General features: G+C 40.4%; 1 protein-coding gene across 1 annotated transcript in view; it reads left to right on the top strand.

Moving 5' to 3' along the window:
- The first annotated feature begins 7472 nt into the window (after positions 1-7472).
- vil1 (villin 1) overlaps positions 7473-15089 on the top strand; it is a 121766-nt gene continuing 114149 nt past the window's right edge. The window contains exon 1 of the mRNA XM_039756426.1: positions 7473-7575. The gene's annotated coding sequence lies outside the window, so the exon portion shown is untranslated. The remainder of the gene's footprint in view (positions 7576-15089) is intronic.

The following is a 15089-nucleotide window of genomic DNA, read 5'->3' as shown; positions in this document are numbered from 1 at the left end:
GCATTGACAGTAAATAAAAAGAAATAAAAAGCCTGACAAACACTGGGCTGAAGAGATCTTCTAAACTACAAACTCGAGAGGTAACATTGGGAAAATGCTGAGAACGTACACTGAATTGATATGGCCTTACAGCTTAATCTAAAGTGAGTTTCAGCTTCACAACAGATGATCTTGCATATCTTTTGACAAACGTTAATGTTCAACTAGTATAGTAACATTTTTATGTCTTTATTGCTAATTCCTTATACTATGAGAAATGCGATGACTGAAACTGCAACAAATGTAAAGCAGAACTAAGCTATTGCGCCTGAACTTTGCTTTGCCCCACATCTATATAGTAGATTAAACAGTAATTCACTTTTTTCTGTTAAATGTAGGCTTGCTGAGTTGCCACACCATTGCATAATGTCAGATGGATTTAATCTCTAAAATTCTGGGTGGGAAAGAAAAAGAAAGAAAACACAAGTGTTTAAAGTAACAATACTTATTGTGTTTATAAAAATGGGCAACATGGGGGCACAATGCTAAGCTTCAGAAGGTGGACTTCAAATTCCAACTTGGTCACCGTCACAGTGATATTTACAAATTCTCCATGTTTTCTTAAATGTTTGTCAGAGCAAAATTGCTCATGTTAAATTAAATGTTATACTGTTAAAGGAACCCTGAAGTGTATTTATATATGATACAGTATACATAAGATACCTAGGCTTGTTTCTACTGTTCGGAGTTTCTTGTTGCCATTGTTCAACATGAGGACAAGAGCTGTGCCAATGAAAGTTAAAGAAGCCATTGTTAGGCTGACAAACAAGAATAAAACCATTAGAGAAATTGGTAGAAACTTAGGATTACCTAAATAAACTGGAATTTCATTAAGAAAAGAAAGAATGCACTGGTGAGCTCAGTAATCGCAAAGGGACTTATTGGCCAAGGAATCCTCACTATGGTAAAGAAAAAGACCCAAATGCCTGTTTGGCAGACCAAAAACAGTTCAAAGGAGGCAGATATGTATGTGTCAGAGACTAATATTTGCAGGAGAATTCGTGAATAGAAATACAGTACAGAGGCCACACTGCAAGATGCAAACCACTAGTTAGCCACAAAAACAGGATGGCCAGGTTTACAGTTTGCATAAAATGTACTTAAAAGACCCTGCAGGATTCTGGAACAAGAGAAACTGAGTAGGCGAGCATTAGAATCAGTTTATAAATAACATATTACTTATATTTTAGTACTAATGGCTAACCACAGAGATGCAGTATGCACAGCTCATCAGCGGCTCTAGTCAGGGTATGCTAAACTAAAGTAGTGAGTCTTCAGCCTGTGAATATCTTCAGAGGGTTCCAAAAATCCTTCTCCTTCTACAGCTCCCACATAGTCTTATCTACTGCCTTACTATCTCTAACTACTCATGCAGAAAACCTGACATCTTTTATGCTTGACCCAGGAGTACTACTGGTGCCACAGCCTTGCACATTTGAAGCACCTCTGGGTAAGGTGAAAGTCCCTCAAAAAATATGTAATGTATTATTCTGCAGCTCCATCTGGTGGTACTCATGGGATCACAACAGGACTGTCTTACGGGACTGCAATTCCCAGTCTGCCCTAAGGTTATCCATATGGGAGTTCCACCAGTGGCCACCATGTGTTCCAGGGGAACATGTAACCCCGGTGAACATACATACAGTACATCTTTTGTCCCTATGACCAAATCTCCCTTCTGGGAAAGGTGCTAGCTGCCAAACCGGACGGGACGCCAGTCCATCTCTGTCCTTCGATTACAGATTCCATTCCTGTCATAGAACCATCCTCTATCTGAGTCAAGATACCAGTCCATCCCATGTGGCACTTACAGAGTCTATTATGGTTTAGCAGAATGAAGGTTATTCCATGCTACAGATTGCCAGGAAACTGCAGAGATTTCATACAAAGTTGTCTGTTGCTGTCTTGAGAGAAGAGGGTAAATGGGATCTAACCAGGGTAGGAAAAGAAGGGGAAGAGCCTGATGGGTAAGTCCATAAGAAGAAAAGGACATCAGAGTCTGTAGTTTGAGTAACAGAAACCATACAAGTCCCCAGTTGTCTGCTTCCTTAAATACACACCAATTATCACTGTTATCTTCAACAGACAAAAGACAGTTCCGGGATGTTGGCCTTAGAGACAAAGTTTCAAAGAAAAAGTCACATCTGGAACAGACAAATAAAAAGAAAGGCTAAAATGGGAAAATGCACTTCACCTTCCAATGTTGGCGTTCTTGGCCCAATTAAACCTCTTCCTTTACCTATTGTAGATACTCTAGAGATGTTCTTTGTAAGTGTGGAAATGGAACATAAACGTACCATAACATTTTCAAACCTGCGTTATTTTTATGTTTGCTTGCTGCTGAGCTAAGGGGTGGATGTTGTTCCCTCAGTAGTTTACAGCTACACTTACTTTACTTGACTGTATTTCTAGAATATTGTGCTTGTCCCCATGTAACTTTGCCCATAATAAACTATTGGAGTAACAAACTACCTTAAAAACCTCAGTTTTATACTTGAATGACAATTATTTATTACAGATGAGATTCAGCACAGTTAGGTTATGTATAGGGAACATGGCAAGGCATTAGCAGACACTCCCTTTTCATAAATCAGCAGCAGCAGCGGCGGCTTCTCAGAATGACAATGGCACTGTTGAAAATGTTATCAAAGATGGCCACGCAGTTTGAAACACATCCAAACTCTGTTGATAAATGAAGGCAGAACTTCACAAAAAAGATTATCTTGGAATTGAATTTTGGTTTTGTTTAAAACGTTAAATTTAGTGATTTAACTTGAACTTTGACTACTGCGTTTTTGACTTCTAACAAATCAGATGGCCATGTGTGACTTCCCATCTTTAATGCCCCTTAAATTTCTACCATGCAGTTTATTATTGAGATCTGCTGCACCAGATGGTCATGACGACACCCTACCCTTGCTCTCATGTCCTCCTTGAGGATCAGCTTGTCTTCTCTGGAAAATACTGTTTGTCCTGCAACCCATTTGAAGTAAAACTGATCTTTTAGGGTTTTAGGGTTAATGCAGAGATGCTGGTGATCAGGACTGACTGAAGGTTGCTCAGCTGAAGATGGAGGTCATTAGGTACTCATTGTTGCCAGTGGGAACGGAGGTCATTTGGCTGACAGCAAATTCAGCTCTAGAGATGTGCTGATGTTTGGCCAGTGCTCCATTACAAATGAAGACATGCCTCATCCAATGGACAAATCTCATTTATGTCAAGATTTCCACAAATTAAATGGAAACCATAATATTTCAAGTATTTTTTAGTTTTGGTTTATCCTTTGATGATTGAATGCTGTATAGTGATGGCAGCATTGTTCTACCATCTTTGCTTTCGGTTGTTATAATACCGCACGTTGTTCAGGGTATGGCTTAATTTAGGGAGATAGTCACATGTATGCCTGACCTTGTGGCAGCCATCTCCTTTTAGACCAAGCTATATGCTCTGTCATTCTCTGTATTTTGTTTCAAGGGGAAGATCTTCTGTTATCTTGATAATCGAGGATTTCTTTAAGACTGTTGTGGCATACGTCCGGGACCTTTGCCCCGGACAGGACGCCTCCCTACTGGAAGGACCAAGGAAAAAAGCTTATTTAGGACATCATCTCCCTCAGAACACTAGAGGGCAGCCCCCTGGTTGGCAGTCCGGCCATGGGTTTGAAGCATGAAAACTCAACCCTGCTGGGGCTCCTGTTACAGGTCAAAGTCCCTGGTGAACTGCAGACAAGAAGTTTACTTAGGTTAGGTGGTCGACAAAAGGAGATAAGGGGATAGTTAGGAAGAAAAAGTTACTGCGATAGGATCAGTCTGAAAAAATCTGGAAATTTTGTTTGATGATATATGGGGGAGGGAGTGTTTTAGGGGAGATGAGAGGGCCAACAGGTTTCATTATTTAAGTTCCTCTTACAGTGAATGTTGTGAGGTCCACTTCTACCCTGTCCACAACATGAGAACAGTATCCTGTATCAATGAAGAAACTCCTCATTTTTGAGTGCTTCATTACAGAAGACACCCTCATCAATGCAGAGACGTTAGAGTCTGAGGAACTGTGAAAGAGGTAGAAAGCTCTTCAAATGGTAACTGTGTGAGTCAGTTGGCTTGGAATAGACAAGACAGAAGACTGATACAAATGGTGGGATGGTGGTGGAAACGTCAATTTTAAAACTAATAGATGGATAGAAACACGTGTTTCTGTTTATTTTTATTGAGATAATTTCAACATCATTAGCTTAAGCATATTGTGTTTTTCTCTACTTTTGACGTACAGGAAGATCCCATTTTTAAAGCAGAAAACCAGGTCATTACAATGGGTTCACAAACTTTTATGCAAACTGTAAATAAATACTATGGAAAATGCAACAGGTTTGCAAAGAATAGCAATTCTGCTGCTGCAGGCACACTCTTTCAGAATTTCTGTTGCTTTGGGCATCAGTTTCTGCAACATATTGCTTGCTGATAATGTCACGTACACTACTACCTTTTTTTTCCTATCAGTTTGTGTAACTGGGATTTATTTAACTTGTTTAATTTCTCTAGAAATCCCTCATTTATTTAATAATATTGACTTCAGTTTTTATTTTTATTCTGGATTTTCTTATATTTGCCCCCATTCATGACTTGCACACTTTGCGTGCCTCTCCCCATTCACACTCAGTGTGACTTGAAAGAGGTATGTAGAGCCTTAGCTCCCATTCTGATTGCTTTTCTGTTGAAATTAATGAAATGGGTGATATATACAGTATACCTTTGTTTTGTTCTTTTTTATAACACTCATTTGGCCTTCTAGTCTAACTTGTACCCCCTTTTTTCTTTTCTATGTTCTGTGGGTGCAGTGGGGATATAAACTGTTCATAAAAATTAAAGGAACACTTTGAAAACACATCAGATCTCAATGGCAAAAAAAAATCCTGCTGGATATCTATACTGATATGGACTGGGTAATGTGTTAGGAACGAAAGGATGCCTCATTGTTTGATGGAAATGAAAATTATGAACCTACAGAGGGCTGAATTCAAAGACACCCTGAAAATCAAAGTGAAAAAATGATGCAGCAGGCAGGCTAGTCTATTATACCGAACTTTCATTGTAGCAACTCAGAATCGTACTCAGTCGTTTGTATGGCCCCCACGTGCTTGTATGTACTGTATGCCTGACAACGTCGGGGCATGACCCTATTGAGACGACGGGTGGTATCCTGGGGGATCTCCTCCCAGATATGGACCAGGGGATCACTGAGCTCTTGGACGGTCTGAGGTGCAACCTGGCATCATTGGATGGACCGAAACATAATGTCCCAGAGGTGTTCTATTGGATTTAGGTAAGGAGAGCGTGTGGGCCAGTCAATGGTATCAATCCCTTCACCCTCCATGAACTGCCTGCATATTCTCTCCACATGCACCAGGAAGAACCCAGGACCTCACTGCACCAGCATAGGGTCTGAAAATGGGTCCAATGATTTCATCCCGATACCTAATGGCAGTCAAGGTGCCGTTGTCTAGCCTATAGAGGTCTGTGTGTCCCTCCATGGATATGTCTCCCCAGACCATCATTGACCTACCACCAAACCAATCATGCTGAATGATGTTACAGGCAGCATAACGTTCTCCACGGCTTCTGCAGACCGTTTCATGTCTGTAACATGTGCTCAGGGTGATCCTGCTCTCATCTCTGAAAAGCACAGGGCGCCAGTAGTGGACCAGCCAATTCTGGAATTCTATGGCAAATGCCAATCGAGCTCCATGGTGCCAGGCAGTGAGCGCAGGGCCCACTAGAGGATGTCAGGCCCTCAGGCCACCCTCATGAAGTCTATTTCTGATTGTTCGGTCAGAGACATTCACACCAGTGGCCTGTTGGAGGTCATTTTGTAGGGCTCTGGCAGTGCTCGTCCTGTTCCTCCTTGCCCAAAGGAACAGATACCAGTCCTGCTGAAGGGTTAAAGACCTTCTATGGCACTTTCCAGTTCTCCCAGAGTAACTGTCTGCCTCCTGGAATTTCCTCCATGCCCTTGAGACTGTGTGAACTAGTGAAACTAGTGAAAAAAACAGTCAGAAAAGATCAGGAGGGAAAAATGTCAGTGGCCAACACCTGTTAAACCATTCCTGTTTTGGGGGTCATCTCATTGTTGCCCCTCTAGTGCATCTGTTGTTAATTTCATTAACACCAAAGCAGCTGAAACTGATTAACAACCCACCCTCTACTACTTAACTGACCAGATCAATAGCCCAGTAGTTTCATTGACTTGATGATATATTCGGATTAAAAAGTGTTTCTTTACTTTTTTTGAGCAGTATATATTATAGGAGGCCGTTGACGTGTTTGTTAATTTTTCTGTATCATCCTATTCAGACCTCTCACTGAATAAAACCTGAGCATCACCATGACTTCCATGCAATCCTTTTGGTTTCCTTTATCACAGCACAAAGTATGTCTCAGATGCAGTGGCAAACCGAGGACCGGCTACACTTGAAAGTCATACCGCTGTGTTGGTCAGACACGTGGCAACTAGTTTATGCAACTGCTCAACTGGATAAAAGATATAGTAGGTGTGATAAAGACTGACGGGGGGTATCCTTCACTAACAATTTATCAATAACTGCTAGTTACAATAACTTTGTAATGAGAAAGGGACACGGGTTTTAGAGGGAATGCTGTGTGTATGTGACTGGAACTTAACAGCATTTCACTGGTTGCAAAACAATATTGTTTTTTGAATTTATTTTTGGAGTTAAAACTCAAAGTTTTGTTGAGAATTCCATTCTGTGCAAATTGCTGGCTTATCACTAATCATCCGAACAACCTTTGGGAAGAACTGCTCAGAAACAAGAAGTCTTCAGAGTAGAGGCTTAACTCATGTGGATAAACAGGAGCCACTTGATAAAGAAGATGGTGCCGTCTGCTAGAGGTGTATCAGACATGGCTGACTGACCACTAGTGGGATTTAATGTCATATCTGTGAATATTACAAAAGTGGAGGCACTCACTGGAAAATAAAATGATGTAGGCCCACACTGCTTAGCCAGCTGTCAGAATGATACAATCTGTGGAAAAACCATTCCAATGTGATTTCGTACTCCTAGTTCCATAGACTTTGTAACAGAGCTTTTGTCCTTTTCTACTTTGTAAGGTGAAGGAAGGCTTAAGGGTTACAAGGTCTGCTTGAAAATTTACAGATACTTGAAAGTGGGTATAGTATTTAGAAATTGAACTATAATAAAGAAGGAAATAGGAAAGAGAAACCTGGCCAGAAGCTATGGTTCACGTAGGGGGTTACAGAACATGTCCGAGTTCCTTACTTGTTCATTTGAGCAAAGCCTGAATCAGAATGAGCAAACACCTGTACACAGACGCAGCCCGCACTTCCTTATATGGCAAACCTGCAGAAGGCTGCTTACGGCGTCGGCTCAAACTCAGGAGGCAAAGTTCACTGGCTGCTTGAGGACACGCTACCAGAAGCTCTCCCCCTGGACTCAAGCAGCAGCGGCAGCAACACCGTCACCAGCAGTCCAGTAGTGCACTATCGGTTCAAAACCTACAGGTATGGCAAAACATTTGTGTGATTTCTTTAATGCTGATGTTGGAGTAGGTTTTACATCCTGTCTTTCCTTCATTAGTGCAGTAAGACCGCAATATTTTCATGTATATTTGAATTGAGGTGTGTCTACACCAGAGTGGACCTTTGACTATAAGGCTGTGCCTGGCAAAGGCTGTAAAAATGAGAAGTCTAACAGGATTATTATCTGTCAGAGTCTGCTGATTGATTTAACTGGTATGGTTCACTTGTTCCCAAGACTGTCTAAAAAGACTTCAGTAATGGACGCTGGGTATGCACTAAGAAATGTGACTGGAGAACACAAATGGAGCTAAGAGTTCTTTTTAATTCAGCGTGTTTTGAAAAAGTAATTGCTGACTGCATTGCAGAGATTTAATTCCAGCTTCTGTTTCTCCATCAACTTCATGACTGGACTCTAAAAAATGAAAGGATAGGAACATCTCAGAAGTGTGGACATTTCCACATATGGCTTCTCAGAATTAGCATGTTTAAACAAGTTGTAGATAGACTTTAAGCTCTTTCAGATGATAAAGCCAACTGGCAGCCATGGCCCGCTAATCGGTTACGTAGAAATGGGTATAGTAGACCTCGCCACAGGCGGCCTTCTACTGCTTGTGTGAGAAGATGATGTAAAGGCCCTGCGATGGACTTGCGCCTTGTTGGTGACAGCATCCTACCTTGTGGCTTAAAATGACTAGATAGGCTCAGCAACCCCCTGCAATCCTAAATTTGCTTAAGTGATATTCAGAACGTATGTATGTATATAAGGCAACACGTGCCTACAAATGAATCGTCCTTGTACTGACGCATCTCATTTTCATCAGTTCCTCCTCTTCTTGGCTTCTAGTGAATGCCACTGACTTGATCATCTCCTTCAAAGCTGTTTACTTTCTTAACAAAATTTGAATGTTACCAGAAAAAGAGAGTAACATGTATAAATGCATAAAAAGAATTAGACATGCTAATATTAGGAACTGTGCTGCTCTAGTAACAGAAGTTTAATTATGCAGAAACGTCTGCTCAGAGGATTGACTGCTTTATTATGGGTATATTTTAAATGAGTGACCATCATTGAAAAGTAAGAAAGTATGTGTGAATCATTGAGAAATAAATCAATCAGAATGGGGTGGCAATTCCACCTCAAAGATTCAGAGTGTTGGGTTTGAATCTCAGACTGGTCACTGTCGGTGTGGAGTCGGTGTGTCCTTTCTAAGTCTGAGTATTTATTACTGACATTTCCTAACAAACTTAGAAGTCATGCATTTTGGGTTAATTGGCAACTTTAAACTGGAATGTCGTGTGTGGATGAGCTCTCTGTTAGATTAGTGATCTCTTGTGGGTTGATATTTCTGTTTTAGCATCTGAAGCACTAAAACCCCATGCTTGTTTGATAATGAATCAATAGATAGATAGATAGATAGATAGATAGATAGATAGATAGATAGATAGATAGATAGATAAGAATATGATGTCACAGAGTCACAGAGGTTAACACTGCTGCATTACAGATCCAGCTAATTCGATTCCAATTTTTTTCTTTGCAATCATTTTTTATTGCACGTAAATTCTCCTGAACATACTTTTTAGAATATGATAAAAACAGCTTAACCAAGGAGTAGGGATAGCAATGAAAGAAAGAGATTTAAACCCAACCCGACATGATTACCTTGCCTCCCACGTAACCAATCCTCGAGTACGAACAGAAAAGAAAAAGAGGGAAATGGTGTGTGATTTTCACTGAACTCCATTCCATTACTAGACCAGCCACCATCTGTGTGGAGTTTCTTTGTTCTCCCCATGTCCATGTGTTTATTAGATTCTCCCAACGTCGGAAAGACTTACAGATTAGAATGATTCAGGACTGTAAAATGCTGCATGAGAGTGTCAAGCGACAGACTGGTGTCCACTTTTGCCCATTTTTTCTGCTTTGTACTTGATGTTGCCAGGGTAGAGGAAAAGATGCTTTCAACAAATAAATGGATAGATCAGACTCTTAATTTGGGGCTCAATTAACAGACAGATGGATCAAGATTTTCATTTTAATCACACTCTTGAGTATAAGCTTAGGAGATGAAAAAATCGGAAGATACTGCTGACCAATGTTCCCTCTGAGCTAAGCGTGATCGCTCACACGAATTCAGAGCGTCGCTCATACTTCCCGCACGATCACTCATTCCGACAGCGTCGTTCGTACTTATCGTGAAAATTGGTGCTCATAAATTTTTGGCTTAAACAAAATGTCGCTCTTAAACAATGTTTTTTGCTCACTATATGCTACTCCTTAGAGGGAACATTGCAGCTGACATCTAGAAAGTGAGCCTTCACACCCTGTGGTCATTAGATTTGTCTTTCTGTTTGGGGTAAAGAAAGAGAGGTCTGCCTTGTAAGTCTTTCAAAAGATGTAAAGATAGTCTCCTTCAATCTCTCATTCAAATTAAGAAGAAGTTCCCATTTAGGGTTGAATTTTTGAGTTTTTTTCCTGTAGTGCATAATTGGAAGCCCTCAAATTTATAACCGGTTATTTCAGTACCACTCTCAGTAGAGACTTCCATCCATCCGTCTACCCATTAAGTGAACCCACATGTTTATTTACAGGGTCAAAAGAAGGCAACGCTTATCTTAGCAGTATCGGGCACAAGGAAGAACAATCCAGTCAGATTAGCAACATAATATAAAATAACATTCTCAAACCCACATAAACCAATTTAGGATCGAGGGAGCTGTGAGGACCCATAAAATTATATCTGTGACTTAGACATCACAGTCAGTGGGTGTTGCTCTGTAAGATAAAGAAAAAATGTCACTGCTCTGTTACTGTTTAATTATGGTCAGAGAAAGTTAGGAATGGTTAATGTGTAATTACCTAAATTAATGCACGGATGCAGGAAGGAATTACTGGAGAAATTTCAAAAAATAAATTCTGAAGTACTTACTGGACCTGACTTTAGTTTGTACATCGACTGCAATGGTGCTGCCCTCACTTGCCTGCATTAATCTGTGATTCCTACATTCATTTCAACTTGACCATGTTCTATTTTCAGGACTACAAAAATCATTGATCTTGCACCATACGCAAACTCATAATTACGCTGTCAGCCCCCCTACCCTGCCTCTCCCTAAAATGCTTTCAAAAACTTTCTGTAGAGTACACCATACAAAAAATCTTTTGCATTGTTCTAGGATCCATACATCATTTGACAATCAGCACACAGGCAGGTTAAGGGACTTGCTGAGAGTCGCACAGTCAGCTGGAGGTCCAGTACCTTGCCCACTAGGCCCCACTGTCCATCTGAACGTAAACTACCCTCTTAACATCTTTTAATATTTATGCTTCTAATGCTGAAATTAATAACTGAACTCAAAACGTTGCCTTCGTCCTTAAATACTAATCTGTAAACCGTTGTCTTTGTACACCAAGGCAATGTCAAGTTAATACAGCAGTAAGTGAGTAACGTCACACTACATTCAGAGCCAAATGGCCTCAAAGGTAGAGGGACAATCTCATTTCACAGGCACTTCCCCTCATGATGGAAATCAAAGGACGGGTAGAATCAGATAAGAAAGGCTGACGGTCCAAAGGCGACTGTGGAGAAGAAGCTTGCCCTTGATACTCGTCAAGAGTTCATCTTTATTAGACTGCTCTTTGCTATATCTTATCAGTCTCTCATTTACAGCTGCAATGTATGTATGTCCTTTGGAATTAGCACTTGGCACAGGTCATTTATAATGGAAGAGGAAAAGAAAGAAACATGGTGAAAATCAACTTTGCACATGCATAATTACTTCATTGTAAAAATAGAGGGGTGTCTCCAAGATAGATAGATAGATAGATAGATAGATAGATAGATAGATAGATAGATAGATAGATAGATACTCTAGCTTTCTGAACATTTGATTGTGTTGTTTTAAATGGACGCATTTGCCATTTTTGCGCATCATTCTTCACTCAGTAACCAATAAGTGGAAAAATTTTCAGAAAGGTTTGAAAATGTATTAAAAATCAAAAAGTGACATCGCTCATTTAAGTATTCAGACCTTTTGCTGTTGCATTCCAAATTGTGGTTTAGGTCCTTCCTGTTTCCTTTAGTTATTCTTGAGATGTGTCTAGAACTTAACTGGAGTCCACCTGAGATAAACCAAATTGATGGGACACTGTATAGAAAGAAACAACCCTGTGTAAGTAAGGTCCCAAAATCCACACTGCACGTCAGAACAAAACCCAAGCCATGAAGACAGTGTGGCAGGCAGTGGTTTAGGCTTTGGACTTCAAACACTGAGGTTGTGGGTTCAAATCCCACTGCTGACATTGTAATCATGAGCAAGTCACTTGACTTGCCTGTGCTCCATTTGGAAAAACCATAAAGAAATGTACCCAATTGTTTCATAAATGTTGTAAGTAGCCTTGGATAAAAGCGAAATAAGTAAATGTAAAATCCTAGAAGCTCTTTGTAGACATCCACAATCAAATTGTGGTGAGGCATAGATCAGGGCAAAAGGGTCAAACCATTTCTAAAGCTTCAGGTTTTCCAAGATGCACAACTGACACAGTAATTTAGAAACAGGAGAACTTCCTAGGAGAACCTTCCTAGAGTTGGCTGTCCAGCTAACCTGGCAAAATAGGCAAGAAAGGCCTCGGTCAGGGAGGTGACCAAGAACGGGTCAATCTACCAAGTTTCAGAAGTCCATTTCTAGGATGGGAAACCTGTCAGAAGTGCAACAATCTTACCAGCACTGAATCAATTATGGTAGACTGGCTAGTAAGAGGCCACTCATGAGCAGAAGGCATATAATAGTATACTCAAGGATTCTGATAACAAGAGGAAAAAGATTCTCTATGCCTGGTGAAGACCAGGCACTGCTCATCATCTGCCTAATATCATAACTATGGTGAAGCATGTTGGTGGCAGCATCATGCAATGTGGGTGCTTCTCACTGGGCACAAGGAGACTAGTCAAAACACTCAGTCAAATACAGAAAGGTCTTGAAGAAAACCGGCTCTGTAGTACACACAAGCTCAGACTGGGGTGACAGTTCACCTTTCAGTACATCAAAAACCCGAAGCACACAGAGAAGACAATAACAGAGTGGTTTCAGGACAAGTCTCTGACTGTCCTTGAGTGGCCCAGCAAAAGCCCAGAACTAAGCCCAATAGAACATCTGGGACAGACCTGAAGATGGCAGTTTACAGACACTTCTCATCCAAGCTCAAGGAACTTGAGAGGACCTGCCAGAAAGAATAGGATACACTGCCCAAATCCTGGTGTGTAAAGCTTGTACAGACTTACCCAAAACAGACTCAATACTGTAATTGTTGCCAAAGAGCTTGTACAAAGTAGTGAATTAAGGGTCTGAATGTTTACATGAATGAGATATTCCAGTTTTTGATTTTTAATAAATGTGTAAACTTTTCCGAAACTGTGTCATTAGGTCAACTAATCTATCTATCTATCTATCTATCTATCTATCTATCTATCTATCTATCTATCTATCTATCTATCTATCTATCTACCTTCCTGTAAGCCCCCACACTACCCCTTCTTCTTCTCATTCTACCATCTAACATATAGAATAGCGCAACAGTAGATTTCAACACAATGGCTTCAAAAGTTTCCAGTCTTTTTCTGGGCCTGCCTCTTTCACAGCATGTTTACAGGCAGCTTATTAGATGCAACATAGCAGTGCCCCTTTGAGAGGGTGCCAGTCCATTACAGGAATCCAAATTCACACACCCACACTCACTGAAACAAATGAACTTAACCTGCCTATCTTTAAGATGTGAGAGGAAGCCATTGTGTCAGGAGAAAATCCACACAAACACAGGAGGAACGCTGAATGTAATCAAATTAAACTGAATGCAAAGTTAAATCAGCAGTGATAACTTGTATCCTACATTTCCTCTTATTTAAAATCAATTCAATAATCTGTAAAGCTCAGTTTTCTGTTCTTTCTCTTTGTTTTCACTCATCTTAATTAAATTCTTTCCCACTGCCTTACCCAGTTCCAGTTGCCAGGTTTCCACTGACCACATAGGGATTTGCCTTTTAAATGCTATAATAATGGCACAACTGGTCATTGTAATGACTTTCAGCTTGAGGCATACAGACTTCAGTTATGATGTACTTTCTACTTAAATATGAAACACTGTCTGTTTCGGATTATAATTTTTCTTTTTCTGTCCCCACAACATACATTGCCTCAGTATGTTAAAGCATTTTTTTAGTTCTTGAGGGGGCTGGTTTCTAATCCTATTCTGGTCATGTTTAGGTTATGTGAACACCAGGGGGCATCTCACACCCCAAATCCAGACACAGCTACTCCAGATTCAAATTGAAGGTCTCCAAGACAATTGTATTTGGGTACAATATTTTAACAGGTTTCCTTTTTTCATAGCACAATACAATATTCTTCTTTCCTTTCCTCCTTCACTCCTCTCTAGGTGAGTTTTGCTGCAAAACGTTTGCCCCTACTCCACTGCTAACTCTACCTGAGGCAGAGAAACTTTGTTTAACGTTGGACTCACGAGTACTTCCAGTACATCAGAAACATACCTAAGAAACACTTCTGGGTCAGAAGGGGCTCCATGAAATCAGGGAATCCTTCTCCCAGTAGCTTCAAAGCTGCCTGGTCAGATTACACATCCCACCCAGCTCTGTAGGTGTCCAAACAGCAGCACAGCTAGAGGGTATGCTGCCACCCAGGGTACAGAGGGAACACGTATTCCTAAGAGGCAGCCACACAATGTCCTTCTCAACCAGAGAAGATACCACCAACCAGAACTAGGATTCCAGTCTACCCATACCCTCCATGGATTAGCTGGCATGCATATGAACAGACAGCAATGCAATTTTCAAATTTTATTTGCAGACTGACCAGATGAAGATCACGTTAAACAAATCTGTTTTAATAATTTCATGCTTCCCATGACACATGTGGTGTGAGGGTTGGTGAAAGGTTGTACCAATTTTTTTAATAACATGACATAACAAATAAAGTTCTATCTATCTATCTATCTATCTATCTATCTATCTATCTATCTATCTATCTATCTATCTATCTATCTATCTATCTATCTATCTATCTATCTAATGAAGACTGTTGTGACTGGCAGTACACAAGATGCTGAAATAAGTGAGAAGGCCTCCAAATGCAGTAAAACCAGCCAGACCAGGACCTCACTGAGTCTGTTTCCAAAATAGGGCTTACCCCAGACAGCCTAACCCCAAACTCATAATGCACGCTTCAAAGGCCTGCACAAGCCCAAAATGGGGTTCAGACTTGTAAAAGTTCAAAATATTCACAAATACCGTAAATACTCTAGTTGAAGTTCTCCCGTAGATAAGTTGGGGCTTAATTTCAGAATTTATAATTTCTGGTATTTTATAATGTTGGTCGTATAAGTCGAATGCGGAAAACTCACGCTATTGGTCCAAGAGATTATGATATGTTAACGCCCACCTTAGAGAGTAACCACGGAGCACACAGCCTTTTTTTTCATATGT

This window comes from Polypterus senegalus, chromosome 6 (assembly GCF_016835505.1).
Source record: "Polypterus senegalus isolate Bchr_013 chromosome 6, ASM1683550v1, whole genome shotgun sequence".
NCBI classification, from domain to species: domain Eukaryota; kingdom Metazoa; phylum Chordata; class Cladistia; order Polypteriformes; family Polypteridae; genus Polypterus; species Polypterus senegalus.
The sequence above is the reverse complement of the archived record's forward strand: the minus strand, read 5'-3'. Positions and strand labels throughout refer to the sequence as shown.